Source organism: Triticum aestivum, chromosome 3B, assembly GCF_018294505.1.
Source record: "Triticum aestivum cultivar Chinese Spring chromosome 3B, IWGSC CS RefSeq v2.1, whole genome shotgun sequence".
In the NCBI taxonomy this organism is placed as follows: Eukaryota; Viridiplantae; Streptophyta; class Magnoliopsida; order Poales; family Poaceae; genus Triticum; species Triticum aestivum.
Genome location: NC_057801.1, coordinates 78,802,175 through 78,820,103, shown reverse-complemented (window position 1 = coordinate 78,820,103; position 17,929 = coordinate 78,802,175).

Sequence of the window (17,929 nt, the reverse complement as noted above, 5' to 3'; positions counted from 1 at the left end):
AGCAACATCAATCTCAAAACATAGTGGATAATAGGGATCAAACCCTAAGAAAACTAACTTGATTACATGGTAAATCTCATCCAACCCATCACCGTCCAGCAAGCCTACGATGGAATTAGTCACGCACGGCGGTGAGCATCATGAAATTGGTGATGGAGGATGGTTGATGATGATGACAGTGACGAATCCCCCTCTCCGGAGCCCCGAACGGACTCCAGATCAGCCCTCCCGAGAGAGATTATGGCTTGGTGGCGGCTCTGTGTCATAAAACGCGATGAAACTTTCTCTCTAATTTTTTTCTCCTCGAACATGAATATATGGAGTTGGAGTTGAGGTCGGTGGAGGTCCAGGGGGCCCATGAGATAGGGGGCGCTCCCAGGAGGAGGGGGCGTGCCCCCTGTCTCGTGGACAGGGTGTGGGCCTCCTGGTCTTGATTCTTTCACTAGTATTTTTATATTTTCCAAAAAGTCGCTCCGTGGATTTTCAGGACATTCCGAGAACTTTTCTTTTCTACACATAAAACAACATCATGGTAGTTCTACCGAAAACAGTGTCGGTCCAGGTTAGTTTCATTCAAATCATGCAAGTTAGAGTCCAAAACAAGGGCAAAAGTGTTTGGAAAAGTAGATACGTTGGAGACGTATCACTGGTCATTGCCGAGGAGCGGCGCCAGCTCGACCGGATCGTCGCCCTGGCAGGCGAGGCCTCCGCTGCGTCGATCCTGACCAAGGACCCGGCCAACGAGGCCGCCTTCAAAACATCCAAGGAGACCAAGAAAGTGAAGGTAAACCCGGAAGACCCCAGCTGCAGCAAGTACGTTGTCGTAGGCACCCGCCTCGATAGCAAATAGGATGTCGAGCTCGTCGACTTCCTCCGTGAGAATCGAGATATCTTTGCATGGACCCCCAAGGACATGCCGAGTATCCCGAGGATGTACGCCGAGCACAAACTTCACGTCTGCAAGGTCGCCAAGCCTGTCCGTCAGCCCCTACGACGTTTTTCCGAAGAGAAGAGAAGAACCATTGGTGAAGAGGTCTCCAAGCTTTTGGCGGCCGGCTTCATAATGGAAGTGTTTCACCCCGAGTGGCTGGTCAATCCAGTCCTCGTCCTGAAGAAGAACAAGACCTGGCGCATGTGTATCGACTACACCAGCCTCAACAAGGCCTGTCCCAAGGATCCGTTCGCTCTCCCGCGGATCGACCAAGTCATCGACTCGACCGCTGGGTGCGAACTCCTGTCCTTCTTGGATGCTTACTCCGGCTACCACCAGATTAAGTTGGACCCAACCGATGCCCTGAAGACGTCCTTCATCACGCCCTTTGGGGCGTATTGCTACATCACCATGTCGTTCGGCTTGAAGAACGCCGGCGCCACCTTCTAGCGCTGCATGCAGAAATGCCTGCTGCCGCAACTCAGCCGCAATATCCACATTTACGTGGATGACATCATGGTAAAGACCAAGCAGCACCTCACTCTCCTCGACGACTTGAAGGAAACATTCACCAACCTCCAGGAATACAAGGTCAAGCTTAACCCGGAAAAGTGCGTCTTCGGCGTCCCGTCTGGAAAGCTACTCGACTTCCTCGTCTCGGAACGTGGCATTGAGGTGGACCCAGAGAAGATCAAGGCCATCAAGTGCATGCGCAAGCCGGCTTGGCTACGCGATGTCCAAAAGTTCACCGGATGCTTGGCCTCGGTCAGCCGGTTTCTAAGCCGGCTGGGCGAGAGGTTGCTACCCCTGTACCAGCTGAGGAAGAAGACGAACCCGTTTGAATGGAACGACAAGGTAGACGAGGCCTTCCAAGACCTCAAGTGCATGCTCTCCACCACACCAGTCCTGGCCGCGCCGACCGACAAGGAGCCGATGTTGCTCTACATAGCCGCGACCTCGCGGGCGGTTAGCACGGTGCTGGTGGTCTAGCGACCAGAGAAGGGCAAGATCCAAGCCGTCCAGCGCCCAGTCTACTAGCTGAGCAAGGTGCTCTCCATCTCCAAGCAGAACTACCCGCACTACCAGAAGATGTGTTACGGTGTGTACTTTACCGCCAAGAAGCTGAAGCAGTACTTCCAAGAGCACGTCGTCACCGTGGTCAGCACGGCGCCTATCGGAGAAATCATCGGGTGCTGGGATGCCTCTGGCCGGGTCGCCAAGTGGGCGATCCAACTACCCGGCCACACCATCCTCTATGAGCCCCGCACCACGATCAAGTCTCAAGCCCTGGCCGACTTCCTCGTCGACTGTACCGAGACCCAATACTTGTCGCCGCCCCCCGACTCGACACATTGGCGCATGATACGTCTCCAACATATCTACTTTTCCAAACACTTTTGCCCTTGTTTTGGACTCTAACTTGCATGATTTGAATGAAACTAACCCAGACTAACGCTGTTTTCAATAGAACTGCCATGATGTTGTTTTATGTGTACAAAAGAAAAGTTCTCGGAATGTCATGGAAATCCACGGAGGCACTTTTCAGAATTAATAAGAATTTTTGGCGAAAGAATGAAGGCCAGGGAGCCCACGGGCTGTCCATGAGACAGCCCCCCCCCCTAGGGCGCGCCCTCATAAACCTGCTACTGCTATGAATTCTGATATGTCGCATGTTATTGATGATGCCCCTTCTGCTATGAATGATGAAACTACTTCTGTGTGTGATACTACTTTGCCATTAGGTGAATTTCTAGATGAACAACTTGCTAGATTTAGGGGGAATGAAAATATTGAAGAACCTATTATTGATTATAGTGATGATGAAGCTCCCCCCAATGATTATGTTTTACCTGTTGTTCCCAAGGGTTATGTTATGCATGAAACAACTGCTATGGAAATTCTTGCTTGCAATGATAGAAATGATCTTAAGAAATTATTAGCTAAATGGAAGCAACAGTCTCTTAATGCTAGAATGAAACCCGACCCTGCTTTTTCTACTTCACCTATCTGTGTTACTGATAAGGATTATGAATTCTCTGTTGATCCTGATATTATTACTTTAGTTGAATCTGATCCTTTTTATGGCCTTGAATCTGAAACTGTTGTGGCACATCTTACCAAGTTGAATGATATAGCCAGCCTGTTCACTAATGATGAGAAGTCTCGCTATTTATATATCCTTAAGATATTTCCGTTCTCATTAAAGGGTGATGCTAAGACTTGGTATAATTCTCTTGCTCCTGGTTGTGTGCATAGTCCCCAGGATATGATTTATTACTTCTCTGCTAAATATTTCCCTGCTCATAAGAAACAAGCTGCCTTGCGGAAAATGTATAATTTTGGGAAAATCAAAGAAGAGAGTCTCCCACAAGCTTGGGGGAGGCTTCTCCGGTTACTTAATGCTTTGTCTGATCATCCTCTTAAGAAAAATGAAATACTTGATATCTTTTATAATGGACTAACCGATGCTTCCAAGGACTACTTGGATAGTTGTGCTGGTTGTGTTTTCATGGAAAGAACAGTCGACGAAGCTGAAATATTATTGAATAATATGTTGACTAATGAAAATAATTGGACTCTTCCCGAGCCAGTTCCTGAAGTAATTCCTGAACCAGTTGAGCCATCTCCTGAGCCTATTCCTAAACCCACTCCGAAGAAGAGAGGTGTTTTATTTCTCTGTGCTGAAGATATGCAAGAGGCAAAGAAATCAATGAAAGAAAAAGGTATTAAATTTGAAGATGTTAAGAATTTACCTCCTATTGAAGAAATACATGGTCTTAATTTACTGCCTGAAGAACCACATTGTCTTGATAACCCGACACAGGTAGTAAAGGTAAATTCTCTCTACAGATATGATAAAGTTGAAGTACCCTCTACTAAATTTCATAGCCCATGCTTAGATGAATTTGATGACTTTATGGCTAGACAAGAAAGTTTTAATGCTTATGTTGATAGAGAGTTAAAGAATAATGCTTTCGAGATAGGACGCGTAGGTGATAATCTTGCTAGAGTTAAAGATGAACTTCACCGCGTTAGCAAATATGCTTCTATGGTTGCTACTCAAGCTACGCAAGTACTTAAAGCTCAAAATGATAATGTTCATGATGATGCTCAACCTAGCAAAGACAATGATATACAGATTGAACCTGTTGTTGATCTTGATAACCCACAATCAAAGAATCAACGTTATGATAAGAGAGATTTTGTTGCTAGGAAGCACGGTAAAGAAAGAGAACCACGGGTTCAGAAACCCATGCCCTTTCCTCCTAAACCATCCAAGTCAAAGGATGATGAGGATTTTGAGCGCTTTGCTGAAATGATTAGACCTATTTTCTAACATATGCTCTTAACTGATATGCTTAAAGTAAATGCTTATGCTAAGTATATGAAGGATATGATCACAAATAAAAGAAAGATACCGGAAGCTGAAATTTCCACCATGCTTGCTAATTACTCTTTTAAGGGTGGAATACCAAAGAAACTTGGAGATCCGGGTGTACCAACTATACCATGCTCTATTAAAAGAAATTATGTTAGAACTGCTTTATGTGATCTTGGAGCCGGTGTTAGTGTTATGCCTCTCTCTTTATATCGTAGACTTGAATTGAATAAGTGGACACCTACTGAAATATCTTTGCAAATGGCCGATAAGTCAACTACTATACATGTCGGTATTTGTGAGGATGTGCCTGTTGTGGTTGCAAATGTCACTATCTTAACGGACTTTGTTATTCTTGATATTCCCGAGGATGATAGCATGTCTATTATTCTTGGTAGACCTTTTCTTAATACTGCAGGGGCTGTTATTGATTGCAACAAAGGCAATGTCACTTTTCATGTTAATGGTAATGAGCATACGGTACACTTTCCAAGGAAACAATCTCAAGTTCATAGCATCAATTCTATTGAAAAAGTTCGAACTATCATTTTTGGAGGTTTTGAATTTCCTCTCCCTACTGTCAAGAAAAAGTATGATATTCTTATTGTTGGGTATTTTCATATCCCCGTTGAGGTAACTTAGTGTTATTCGAAATTTCTCCGGTTCCGTATTATTCGGAATGAGTTTGTTAACAAGACTTGATCAACCTTGTTAGTGGGTTCATTTTGATGATCACGAGATGGATGAAACTAGAAGGCACAACCTTCTGTACCCTCTTTTGACTTTCTGTTATTTAGATTAAATAAAGCAAAAATAGTATTATCCGTTTGTTTTCTGAATTATTCGTGTATTAAAAAATAGTCCGAAAATAAAAGTGCTCCAAATGCCCTTGCAAATTTAGTATGATTTTTTCTGGAATATTTGAGGATTTTAGGCACTGAAAACACTGCAAAAGGGGCAAGCACCAGGCCACGAGAGAGGAGGGCGCGCCCTCCTGTCTCGTGGGCCCCTGGTGGCTCCCCTCCACTTATGCCAGCACCCACACACTTAATTTTCTACCAAAAAAATCCCCATCCAGCTCAAGCCCGAGTTCTAGATCGTTTTCCTGCGATTTTTGATCTCTTGGCTCAAAGCTCCATACACAAAACTGCTTTGGGAGATTGTTACTTGGTATGTGACTCCTCCATTGGTCCAAATAGTTTTTGTTCTAGTGCTTTATTCATTGCAAATTTTTGCTGCATGGGTGACCATGTTCTTGAGCTTGCATGTTAAATTTTTGAGGTCCCAAGCAATTCCAATGCATGATATAGGCTCTAGGCACTTGTAGGAGTAGTTGCTATCAATCTTGTTTAGTTTTATTCACTTTTATTTTGAAGTTACTAAAATTTCAGAAATTTTCAGAAAAAGAAATATGTTTAGAAGAATGTACCAAGGTGGTTCCTCGGCAAAGAAAGGGCCAAGGATTGCAATACGTGAACAAGATGTTAATTTGCCGAGGGACGCAAATGTACGGGCTTGCAAGTGGCCATCCGATGATTTTATGGTTGAAGCAGGCTTCAAGGGAGAATTTGACGCGTATGTGCGTAATGCTGAACTTGAGGACTTCTTACAAGATAAGTGTCCTCAATATTATCAATTGACTGATTCCTTTGTGCGGAGGTTCGAATATATTTCTTTGCGTAATTCTCCCAGTGTTGTGTTTGATATTTATGATACATCTTATACCATGGATTTAGAGGATTTCACAACTGCTTGCAAACTCCCGCAGTGGGGTAATATTAATAATCCTCCCAAATCTGAAGTTAGAGATTTTCTTGCTAGTATTACTGTGGGGGAATCTAGGGACGTAACACAAGCTACCATAGGGAGCATCCATTTTCCTGCTATACATTACTTTGCTCTCTTTATTGGTAGATGCATTACCGGTAAGGACGAAGTTTGTCACATGTGTGCTCCCGATCTTTGTGTCCTCAAGAGTGCTGTGTCAGGTTATAGAGGTTATAACTTAGGGGCAATAGTTGCACGTTGGTTGCATAATAATAATAAGAAGGGAGATTTCTTTGGAGGGATTTATGCAACCCGTGTGGCTAATTTTCTTAATATAGCTCCACGAGAGGGGGACATGATTGTACCTCCTGTTTATTTGGATAAAGAACCTATGTTTGATCATCATTTTCTTGAGAGGAATGAACAATTCCTCCATTATCGACTAACCTTTAACAGACGCAACTACGTCCCTGTTACTCTTCCTGCTCCCTACCTTTTTGATTATCAGGCAAAAGGAAGATATGTTGTCACCAGGGAAGAAGCCACTGAATATGAGAGTGGAATGGAGGCAGCTCACCAACACACTACTGCTCAGGAGGTGGTTGCCTCTGCATCTCAGTACTACCCCGGCTACTCTTATGGATATCAGCCAGGCGGTCATTGGTATTACACCAACTTAGGCCAAAAGCCTAAGCTTGGGGGAGTACGTATTTCTCACCGACTTTACATTCATGTTCACACATTAGTCGTCGGTGCTCACACTCTTTCATTGTATTATCCATGTTAGTTTAAATTTCTTTTTCTAGCTTTCTTCTTGTGTGTTTGTTAAACCTTAAAAAACCAAAAAAATAGTTAGTTTAATTTCCTCTGCTTGTAGTAGAAATTAAAATGAAAACCCAAAAAGATTTCTTGTTCTTGTTTTACTTGTTGGGAGCTTTCCTGTGTAAATAGTTTTATTTTCTTTTCTTTCTTTTCGGGGTCGAGAAGACTATATTGAAAATGCTTAGTGGCTCTTATATGCATGATTGTTTATTTAACTTTGAGCCCATATTACTTGTCTTCTCTCTTGAGTTTAATGCTTGCAGATTCCAACTTAGTCCAATGCACATGCACTCTTATTATTATACACATCATTCGGTCGTGCCAGTGAAAGGCAATAATGACGATATATGATGGACTTATTGGGATGAGAAAAGCTGGTATGAACTCGACCTCTCTTGTTTTTGTAAATATGATGATCCATCGTTCCTGAGTCAGCTATTATGAAGTAAACTTATTTGCAATATCATTTAGAGATTATAGTTGCTTGTGCCATGCTTGATTAGCTATGAGTTATAATGGTTTACCTTGCATGCCAACATGCTATTAGAATGATTATGATGTGGTATGATGGGATGGTATCATCCTTTGAATGTATTAAGTGACTCGACTTGGCACATGTTCATGCATGTAGTTGAATCAAATCAACATAGCCTTCATGATATTTATGTCCATGGTAGATTATATCCTACTCATGCTTGTACTCGGTGTAAATTAATCCTAATGCATGTTTACGACTATTGTCGCTCTCTCAGTTGGTTGCTTCCCAGTCTTTTGCTAGCCTTCACCTGTACTAAGCGGGAATACTGCTTGTGCATCCAAACTCCTTAAACCCCAAAGTTGTTCCATATGAGTCCACCATACCTTCCAATATGCGGTATTTACCTGCCGTTCCAAGTAAATTTGTATGTGCCAAACTCCAAACCTTCAAATGAAATTTTGTTTTGTATGCTCGAGCAGCTCATGTTTCAACTAGGGATGCCTATATCTTCCATGCTAGGTGGGTTATTCTCAAGAGGAGTGGACTCCGCTCCTCATTCACGAGAAAGGGCCGGTAACCGGGATGCCCAGTCCCATGATCCAAAAAGATCAAAGCAAATCAAATTAATTAAACAAAACTCCCCCAGGGCTGTTGTATGTTGGAGGCACTCGTTGTTTCGGGCAAGCCATGGATTGATGCTTGTTGGTGGTTGGGGGAGTATAAACCTTTACCATTCTGTTTGGGAACTGCCTATAATGCATGTAGTATGGAAGATACAGCCATCTCATAGTTGTTGCGTTGACAGCAAAAGTATGCCACTCAAAATGTTATTCAATCTCTATTTTAAAATCGAGCTCTGGCACCTCTACAAATCCCTGCTTCCCTCTGCGAAGGGCCTATCTATTTACTTTTATGTTGAATCATCATCCTTCTTATTAAAAGCACCCGCTAGAGAGCACACTGTCATTTGCATTCATTATTATTGATTTATATTGGGTATGACTTGAATGGATCTCTTTTACCATGAATTACAATGTTTAGTCAGTCCTTGATCTTTAAAGGTGCTCTGTATTTATGTTTTGCGGTCTCAGAAAGGGCTAGCGAGATACCATTTTGTTATATCATGTTATGATTATTTTGAGAAAGTGTTGTCATCCGAGTTTTATTATTATAGCTCGCTAGCTGATTATGTTATTGATATGAGTAATTGTGAGAGCTATGTGTTATTGTTATTATGGTTACTTCATAATATTTGCTGAAACTTGAATGCTTGTTTTTCATGTTACAACAACAAGAGCAACAGAGTTTGTAAAAGTTTTTCTTTATCACTTTCAGTTTATCAATTGAATTGCTTGAGGACAAGCAAAGGTTTAAGCATGGGGGAGTTGATACGTCTCCAACGTATCTACTTTTCCAAACACTTTTGCCCTTGTTTTGGACTCTAACTTGCATGATTTGAATGAAACTAACCCGGACTGACGTTGTTTTCAGCAGAACTGCCATGATGTTGTTTTATGTGTAGAAAAGAAAAGTTCTCGGAATGTCCTGGAAATCCACGGAGGCACTTTTCAGAATTAACAAGAATTTTTGGCGAAAGAATGAAGGCCAGGGGGCCCACGGGCTGTCCACGAGACAAGGGGGCGCCCCCCCCTAGGGCGCGCCCTCCTATCTCGTGGGCCCCCTGGACACTTCCCGACCTCAACTCCAACTCCATATATACCGTCTCGGGGAGAAAAAAATCTGAGAGAAAGTTTCATCGCGTTTCATGACACGGAGCTGCCGCCAAACCCTAATCTCTCTCAGGAGGACTGATATGGAGTCCGTTCGGGGCTCCGGAGAGGGGGATTCGTCGTCGTCATCATCATCAACCATCCTCCATCACCAATTTCATGATGCTCACCATCGCGCGTGAGTAATTCCATCGTAGGCTTGCTGGACGGTGATGGGTTCGATGAGATTTACCATGTAATCAAGTTAGTTTTGTTAGGGTTTGATCCCTAGTATCCACTATGTTCTGAGATTGATGTTGCTTTGACTTTTCTATGCTTAATGTTTGTCACTAGGGCCCGAGTGTCATGATTTCAGATCTGAACCTATTATGTTTTCATGAATATATGTGTGTTCTTGATCCTATCTTGCAAGTCTATAGTCACCTATTATGTGTTATGATCCGACAACCCCGAAGTGACAATAATCGTGATCCTTCTCGGTGATGACTGTAGTTTGAGGAGTTCATGTATTCACTATGTGTTAATGCTTTGGTCCGGTTCTCTATCAAAAGGAGGCCTTAATATCCCTTAGTTTCCATAAGGACTCCGCTGAACACGGGAGGGTAGGACAAAAGATGTCATGCAAGTTCATTTCCATAAGCACATATGACTATTTACGGAATACATGCCTACATTACATTGATGAATTGGACCTAGTTCTATATCACCCTATGTTATAACTATTGCATGAGGAATCGCATCCGGCATAATTATCCATCATTGATCCATTGCCTACGAGCTTTTCACATATTGTTCTTCGCTTATTTACTTTTCCGTTGCTACTGTTACAACTACTACAAAAACCCAAAAACATTTATCTTTACTTTGCAAGGCAGCTTGTTTCTTATGAGGAGGGAAATATTTAGCAGAGAAGTAATAAATCATATCCTGGGGACTACGCACACAACCAGCAGCAAGAGAATTATACCAAGTCTTAGCATCACCCTTTAATGAGAACGGAAATATCTTCAGGATATATAAATAGCGATACTTCTCATCATTAGTAAACAGGGTGGCTATATCATTCAACTTGGTAAGATGTGCCACAACAGCTTTAGATTCAAGGCCATAAAAAGGATCAGACTCAACTAAAGTAATAATATCAGGATCAACAGAGAATTCATAATCCTTATCAGTAACACAGATAGGTGAAGTAGCAAAAGCAGGATCAGGTTTCATTCTAGCATTAAGAGACTGCTGCTTCCATTTAGCTAATAATTTCTTAAGATCATATCTATCATTGCAAGCAAAGATGGCTCTAGCAGCTTCTTCATTCATAACATAACCCTCAAGAAGAACAGGCAATTCATAATCATTGGGAGAATTTTCATCATCACTATCATCTATAATAGCATCTTCAATATTTCCATTCCCCCTAACTCTAGCAAGTTGTTCATCAAGAAATTCACCTAATGGCAAAGTAGTATCACGCACAGAAGTAGTTTCATCATAAGTATCATGCATAGCAGAAGTGGCATCATCAATAACATGCGACATATCAGAATTCATAGCAGTAGCAGGTTTAGGTGTCACAAGCTTATTAATAACGGAAGGAGAATCTAGTGCAGAGCTAGATGGCAGTTCCTTACCTCCCCTCGTAGTTGAGGGCAAAATCGTAGTTCTATCGTCTTTCAAGTTCTTCATAGTGATCAACAGAGATAAATCCAAACTGACTTAGAGAATAGAGCTATGCTCCCTGGCAACGGCGCTAGAAATTAGTCTTGATAACCCACAAGTGTAGGGGATCGCAACAGCTTTCGAGGGTAAAGTATTCAACCCAAATTTATTGATTCGACACAAGGGGAGCCAAAGAATATTCTTGAGTATTAGCAGTTTAGTTTTCAATTCAACCACACCTGGATAACTTAGTATCTATAGCAAAGTATTTAGTAGCAAAGTAGTATGATAATAAAGGTAGCGGTGGCAAAAGTAAACATAATAGTTTTGGGGTTTTTGTAGTAGTTGTAATAGTAGCAAAGAAAAAGTAAATAAGTGAAGAACAATATGTGAAAAGCTCGTAGGCAATAGATCAATGATGGATAATTATGTTGGATGCGATTCCTCATGTAATAGCTATAACATAGGGTGACATAGAACTAGCTCCAGTTCATCAATGTAATGTAGGCATGTATTCCGTAAATAGTCATATGTGCTTATGGAAAAGAACTTGCATGACATCTTTTGTCCTACCCTCCCATGGCAGCGGGGTCCTAGCGGAAACTAAGGGATATTAAGGCCTCCTTTTAATAGAGAACCGGAACAAAGCATTAGCACATAGTGAATACATGAACTCCTCAAACTACGGTGATCACCGAGAAGTATCCCGATTATTGTCACTTCGGGGTTGTCGGATCATAACACATATAGGTGACTATAGACTTGCAAGATAGGATCAAGAACACACATATATTCATGAAAACATAATAGGTTCAGATCTGAAATCATGGCACTCAGGCCCTAGACAAGCATTAAGCATAGCAAAGTCATAGCAACATCAATCTCAGAACATAGTGGATAATAGGGATCAAACCCTAACAAAACTAACTTGATTACATGGTAAATCTCATCCAACCCATCACCGTCCAGCAAGCCTACGATGGAATTACTCACGCACGGCGGTGAGCATCATGAAATTGGTGATGGAGGATGGTTGATGATGACGACAGCGACGAATCCCCCTCTCCGGAGCCCCGAACGGACTCCAGATCAGCCCTCCCGAGAGAGATTAGGGCTTGGCGGCGGCTCCGTGTCATAAAACGCGATGAAACTTTCTCTCTAATTTTTTTCTCCTCGAACATGAATATATGGAGTTGGAGTTGAGGTCGGTGGAGGTCCAGGGGGCCCACAAGATAGGGGGGCGCGCCCAGGAGGAGGGGGCGTGCCCCCTGTCTCGTGGACAGGGTGTGGGCCCCCTGGTCTTGATTCTTTCGCCAGTATTTTTATATTTTCCAAAAAGTCGCTCCGTGGATTTTCAGGACATTCCGAGAACTTTTCTTTTCTACACATAAAACAACATCATGGCAGTTCTACTGAAAACAGTGTCAGTCCGCATTAGTTTCATTCAAATCATGCAAGTTAGAGTCCAAAACAAGGGCAAAAGTGTTTGGAAAAGTAAATACGTTGGAGACGTATCACTGGTCATTGCCGAGGAGCGGCGCCAGCTCGACCGGATCGTCGCCCTGGCAAGCGAGGCCTCCGCTGCGTCGATACTAACCAAGGACCCGGCCGACGAGGCCGCCTTCAAACCATCCAAGGAGACCAAGAAAGTGAAGCTGAACCCGGAAGACCCCAGCTGCAGCAAGTACGTTGTTGTAGGCGCCCGCCTCGATAGCAAATAGGATGCCGAGCTCGTCGACTTCCTCCGTGAGAATCGGGATATCTTCGCATGGACCCCCAAGGACATGTTGGGTATCCCGAGGAAGTACGCCAAGCACAAACTTCACATCTGCAAGGTCGCCAAGCCTGTCCGTCAGCCCCTACGACGTTTTTCCGAAGAGAATAGAAGAACCATTGGTGAAGAGGTCTCCAATCTTTTGGCGGCCGGCTTCATAATGGAGTGTTTCACCTCGAGTGGTTGGCCAATCCAGTCCTCGTCCCGAAGAAGAACAAGACCTGGCGCATGTGTATCGACTACACCAGCCTCAACAAGGCCTGTCCCAAGGATCCGTTCGCTCTTCCGCGGATCGACCAAGTCATCGACTTACCGCTAGGTGCGAGCTCCTGTCCTTGCTAGATGCTTACTCCGGCTACCACCAGATTAAGTTGGACCCAACCGATGCCCAGAAGACGTGCTTCATCACGCCCTTTGGGGCATATTGCTACATCACCATGTCGTTCGGCTTGAAGAACGTCGGCGCCACCTTCCAGCGCTGCATGCAGAAATGCCTGCTGCCGCAACTCAGCCGCAATATCCACGTTTAGGTGGATGACATTGTTGTAAAGACCAAGCAGCACCTCACGCTTCTCGATGACTTGAAGGAAACATTCGCCAACCTCCGGGAATACAAGGTCAAGCTTAACCCAGAAAAGTGTGTCTTTGGCGTCCCGGTCGGAAAGCTACTCGGCTTCCTCGTCTCAGAACGCGGAATTGAGGTGAACCCGGAGAAGATCAAGGCCATCGAGCGCATGCGCAAGCCGGCTTGGCTACGCGATGTCCAAAAGTTCACCGGATGCTTGGCCTTGGTCAGCTGGTTTCTAAGCCGGCTAGGCGAGAGGGTGCTACCCCTGTACCAGCTGATGAAGAAGACGAACCCGTTCGAATGGAACGACAAGGCAGACGAGGCCTTCCAAGACCTCAAGTGCATGCTCTCCACTGCACCAGTCCTGGCCGCGCCGACCGACAAGGAGCCGCTATTGCTCTACATAGCCGCGACCTCGCGGGCGATCAGCATGGTGCTGGTGGTCTAGCGACCAGAGAAGGGCAAGATCCAAGTCGTCCAGCGCCCAGTTTACTACTTGAGCAAGGTGCTCTCCATCTCCAAGTAGAACTACCCGCAATACCAGAAGATGTGCTACGGCGTGTACTTTACTGCCAAGAAGCTGAACCAGTACTTCCAAGAGCACATCGTCACCGTGGTCAGCACGGCGCCTATCGGAGAAATCATCGGGTGCCGGGATGCCTCTGGCCGGGTCGCCAAGTGGGCGATCCAACTTGCCGGCCACACCAATCTCTATGAGCCCCGCACCACGATCAAGTCTCAATCCCTGGCCGACTTCCTCATCGACTAGACCCAATACTTGCCGCCGCCCCCTGACTCGACACATTGGCGCATGATATGTCTCCAACATATCTACTTTTCCAAACACTTTTGCCCTTGTTTTGGACTCTAACTTGCATGATTTGAATGAGACTAACCCGGACTGACGTTGTTTTCAGCAGAACTGCCATGATGTTGTTTTATGTGTAGAAAAGAAAAGTTCTCGGAATTCCTGGAAATCCACGGAGGAACTTTTCAGAATTAATAAGAATTTTTGGCGAAAGAATGAAGGCCAGGGGGCCCACAGGCTGTCCACGAGACAGGGGGGTGACCCCCCCTAGGGCGCGCCCTCCTATCTCGTGGGCCCCCTAGACACTTCCCGACCTCAACTCCAACTCCATATATACCGTCTCGGGGAGAAAAAAATCAGAGAGAAAGTTTCATCGCGTTTCACGACACGGAGCCGCCGCCAAGCCCTAATCTCTCTCGGGAGGGCTGATCTGGAGTCCGTTCGGGGCTCCGGAGAGGGGGATTCGTCGCCGTCGTCATCATCAACCATCCTCCATCACCAATTTCATGATGCTCACCGCCGTGCGTGAGTAATTCCATCGTAGGCTTGCTGGACGGTGATGGGTTGGATGAGATTTACCATGTAATCAAGTTAGTTTTGTTAGGGTTTGATCCCTAGTATCCACTATGTTCTGAGATTGATGTTGCTATGACTTTGCTATGCTTAATGCTTGTCACTAGGGCCCGAGTGCCATGATTTCAGATCTGAACCTATTATGTTTTCATGAATATATGTGTGTTCTTGATCCGATCTTGCAAGTCTATAGTCACCTATTATTTGTTATGATCCGACAACCCCGAAGTGACAATAATCGTGATACTTCTCGGTGATGACCGTAGTTTGAGGTGTTCATGTATTCACTATATGTTAATGCTTTGGTCTGGTTCTCTATCAAAAGGAGGCCTTAATATCCCTTAGTTTATGTAAAGACCCCGCTGAACACGGGAGGGTAGGACAAAAGATGTCATGCAAGTTCTTTCCCATTAGCACGTATGACTATTTATGGAATACATGCCTACATTACAATGATGAATTGGAGCTAGTTCTATATCACCCTATGTTATAACTATTGCTTGAGGAATCGCATCCGGCATAATTATCCATCATTGATCCATTGCCTGCGAGCTTTTCACATATTGTTCTTCGCTTATTTACTTTTCCATTGCTACTGTTACAACTACTACAAAAACCCCAAAACATTTATCTTTACTTTGCTACCGCTACTATTATTACCATACCACTTTTGCTACTAAACACTTTGCTGCATACTAAGTTATCCAGGTGTGGTTGAATTGACAACTCAACTGCTAATACTCAAGAATATTCTTTGGCTCCCCTTGTGTCAAATCAATAAATTTGGGTTGAATACTCTACCCTCGAAAGTTGTTGTGGTCCCCTATACTTGTGGGTTATCAAGACTAATTTCTGGCGCCGTTGCCGGGGAGCATAGCTCTATTCTCTGAGTCACTTGGAATTTATATCTGTTGATCACTATGAAGAACTTGAAAGACGATCGAACTACTATTTTGCCCTCAACTACGAGGGGAGGTAAGGAACTTCCATCTAGCTCTGCACTAGATTCTCCTTCCATTATAAGTAAGCTTGCGACACCTAAACCTGCTACTGCTATGAATTCTGATATGTCGCATGTTATTGATGATGCCACTTCTGCTATGAATGATGAAACTACTTCTGTGCGAGATACTACTTTGCCATTAGGTGAATTTCTAGATGAACAACTTGCTAGATTTAGGGGGAATGAAAATATTGAAGAACCTATTATTGATGATAGTGATGATGAAGGTCCCCCCAACGATTATGTTTTACCTGTTGTTCCTAAGGGTTATGTTATGCATGAAACAGCTGCTATGGAAATTCTTGCCTGCAATGATAGAAATGATCTTAAGAAATTATTAGCTAAATGGAAGCAGCAGTCTCTTAATGCTAGAATGAAACCCGACCCTACTTTTGCTACTTCACCTATCTGTGTTACTGATAAGGATTATGAATTCTCTGTTGATCCTGATATTATTACTGTAGTTGAATCTGATCCTTTTTATGGCCTTGAATCTGAAACTGTTGTGGCACATCTTACCAAGTTGAATGATATAGCCACCCTGTTTACTAATGGTGAGAAGTCCCGCTATTTATATATCCTTAAGATATTTCCGTTCTCATTAAAGGGTGATGCTAAGACTTGGTATAATTCTCTTGCTCCTGTTTGTGTGCATAGTCCCCAGGATATGATTTATTACTTCTCTGCTAAATATTTCCCTGCTCATAAGAAACAAGCTGCCTTGCGGGAAATATATAATTTTGGGCAAATCAAAGAAGAGAGTCTCCCACAAGCTTGGGGGAGGCACCTAGTTTTTCTAAAAAGAAGAAGAAGAAAAACGATAGAACTTTGCATGCTTTTAGTGAACCTATCGTATACACACCTGAGAACCCCAATGATATTTCTATTTCTGATGCTGAAACACAATCAGGTGATGAACATGAACCTAGTGATAATGTTAATGATAATGTTCATGTTGATGCTCAACCTAGCAAAGACAATGATATACAGATTGAACCTGCTGTTGATCTTGATAACCCACAATCAAAAAATCAACGTTATGATAAGAGAGATTTTGTTGCTAGGAAGCATGGTAAAGAAAGAGAACCACGGGTTCATAAACCCATGCCCTTTCCTCCTAAACCATCCAAGTCGAAGGATGATGAGGATTTTGAGCGCTTTGCTGAAATGATTAGACCTATTTTCTTACGTATGCGCTTAACTGATATGCTTAAAGTAAATCCTCATGCTAAGTATATGAAGGATATGATCACAAATAAAAGAAAGATACCGGAAGCTGAAACTTCCACCATGCTTGCTAATTACACTTTTAAGGGTGGAATACCAAAGAAACTTGGAGATCCGGGTGTACCAACTATACCATGCTCTATTAAAAGAAATTATGTTAGAACTGCTTCATGTGATCTTGGAGCCGGTGTTAGTGTTGTGCCTCTCTCTTTATATCGTAGACTTGAATTGAATAAGTTGACACCTACTGAAATATCTTTGCAAATGGCCGATAAATCAACTGCTATACCTGTCGGTATTTGTGAGGATGTGCCTGTTGTGGTTGCAAATGTCACTATCTTAACGGACTTTGTTATTCTTGATATTCCCGAGGACGATAGCATGTCTATTATTCTTGGTAGACCTTTTATTAATACTGCAGGGGCTGTTATTGATTGCAAAAAAGACAATGTCACTTTTCATGTTAATGGTAATGATCATACGGTACACTTTCCGAGGAAACAATCTCATGTTCATAGCATCAATTCTATTGAAAAAGTTCCAACTATCATTTTTGGAGGTTTTGAATTTCCTCTCCCTACTGTCAAGAAAAAGTATGATATTCTTATTGTTGGGGATTTTCATATCCCCATTGAGGTAACTTAGTGTTATTCGAAATTTCTCCGGTTCCGTGTTATTCGGAATGAGTTTGTTAACAAGATTTGATCAACCTTGTTAGTGGGTTCATTTTGATGATCACGAGATGGATGAAACTAGAAGGCACAACCTTCTGTACCCTCTTTTGACTTTCTGTTATTTAGATTAAATAAAGTAAAAATAGTATTATCCGTCTATTTTTTGAATTATTCGTGTATTAAAAAATAGTCTGAAAATAAAAGTGCTCCAAATGCCCTGCAAATTTAGTATGATTTTTTCAGGAATATTTGAGGATTTTAGGCACTGAAAACACTGCAAAAGGGGCAAGCACCAGGCCACGAGAGAGGAGGGCGCGCCCCCTGTCTCGTGGGCCCCTGGTGGCTCCCCTCCACTTATGCCAACACCCACACACTTCATCTTCTACCAAAAAAATCCCCATCCAGCTCAAGACCGAGTTCTAGCTCGTTTTGCTGCGATTTTCGATCTCTTAGCTCAAAGCTCCATTCACAAAACTGCTTTGGGAGATTGTTGCTTGGTATGTGACTCCTCCATTGGTCCAAATAGTTTTTGTTCTAGT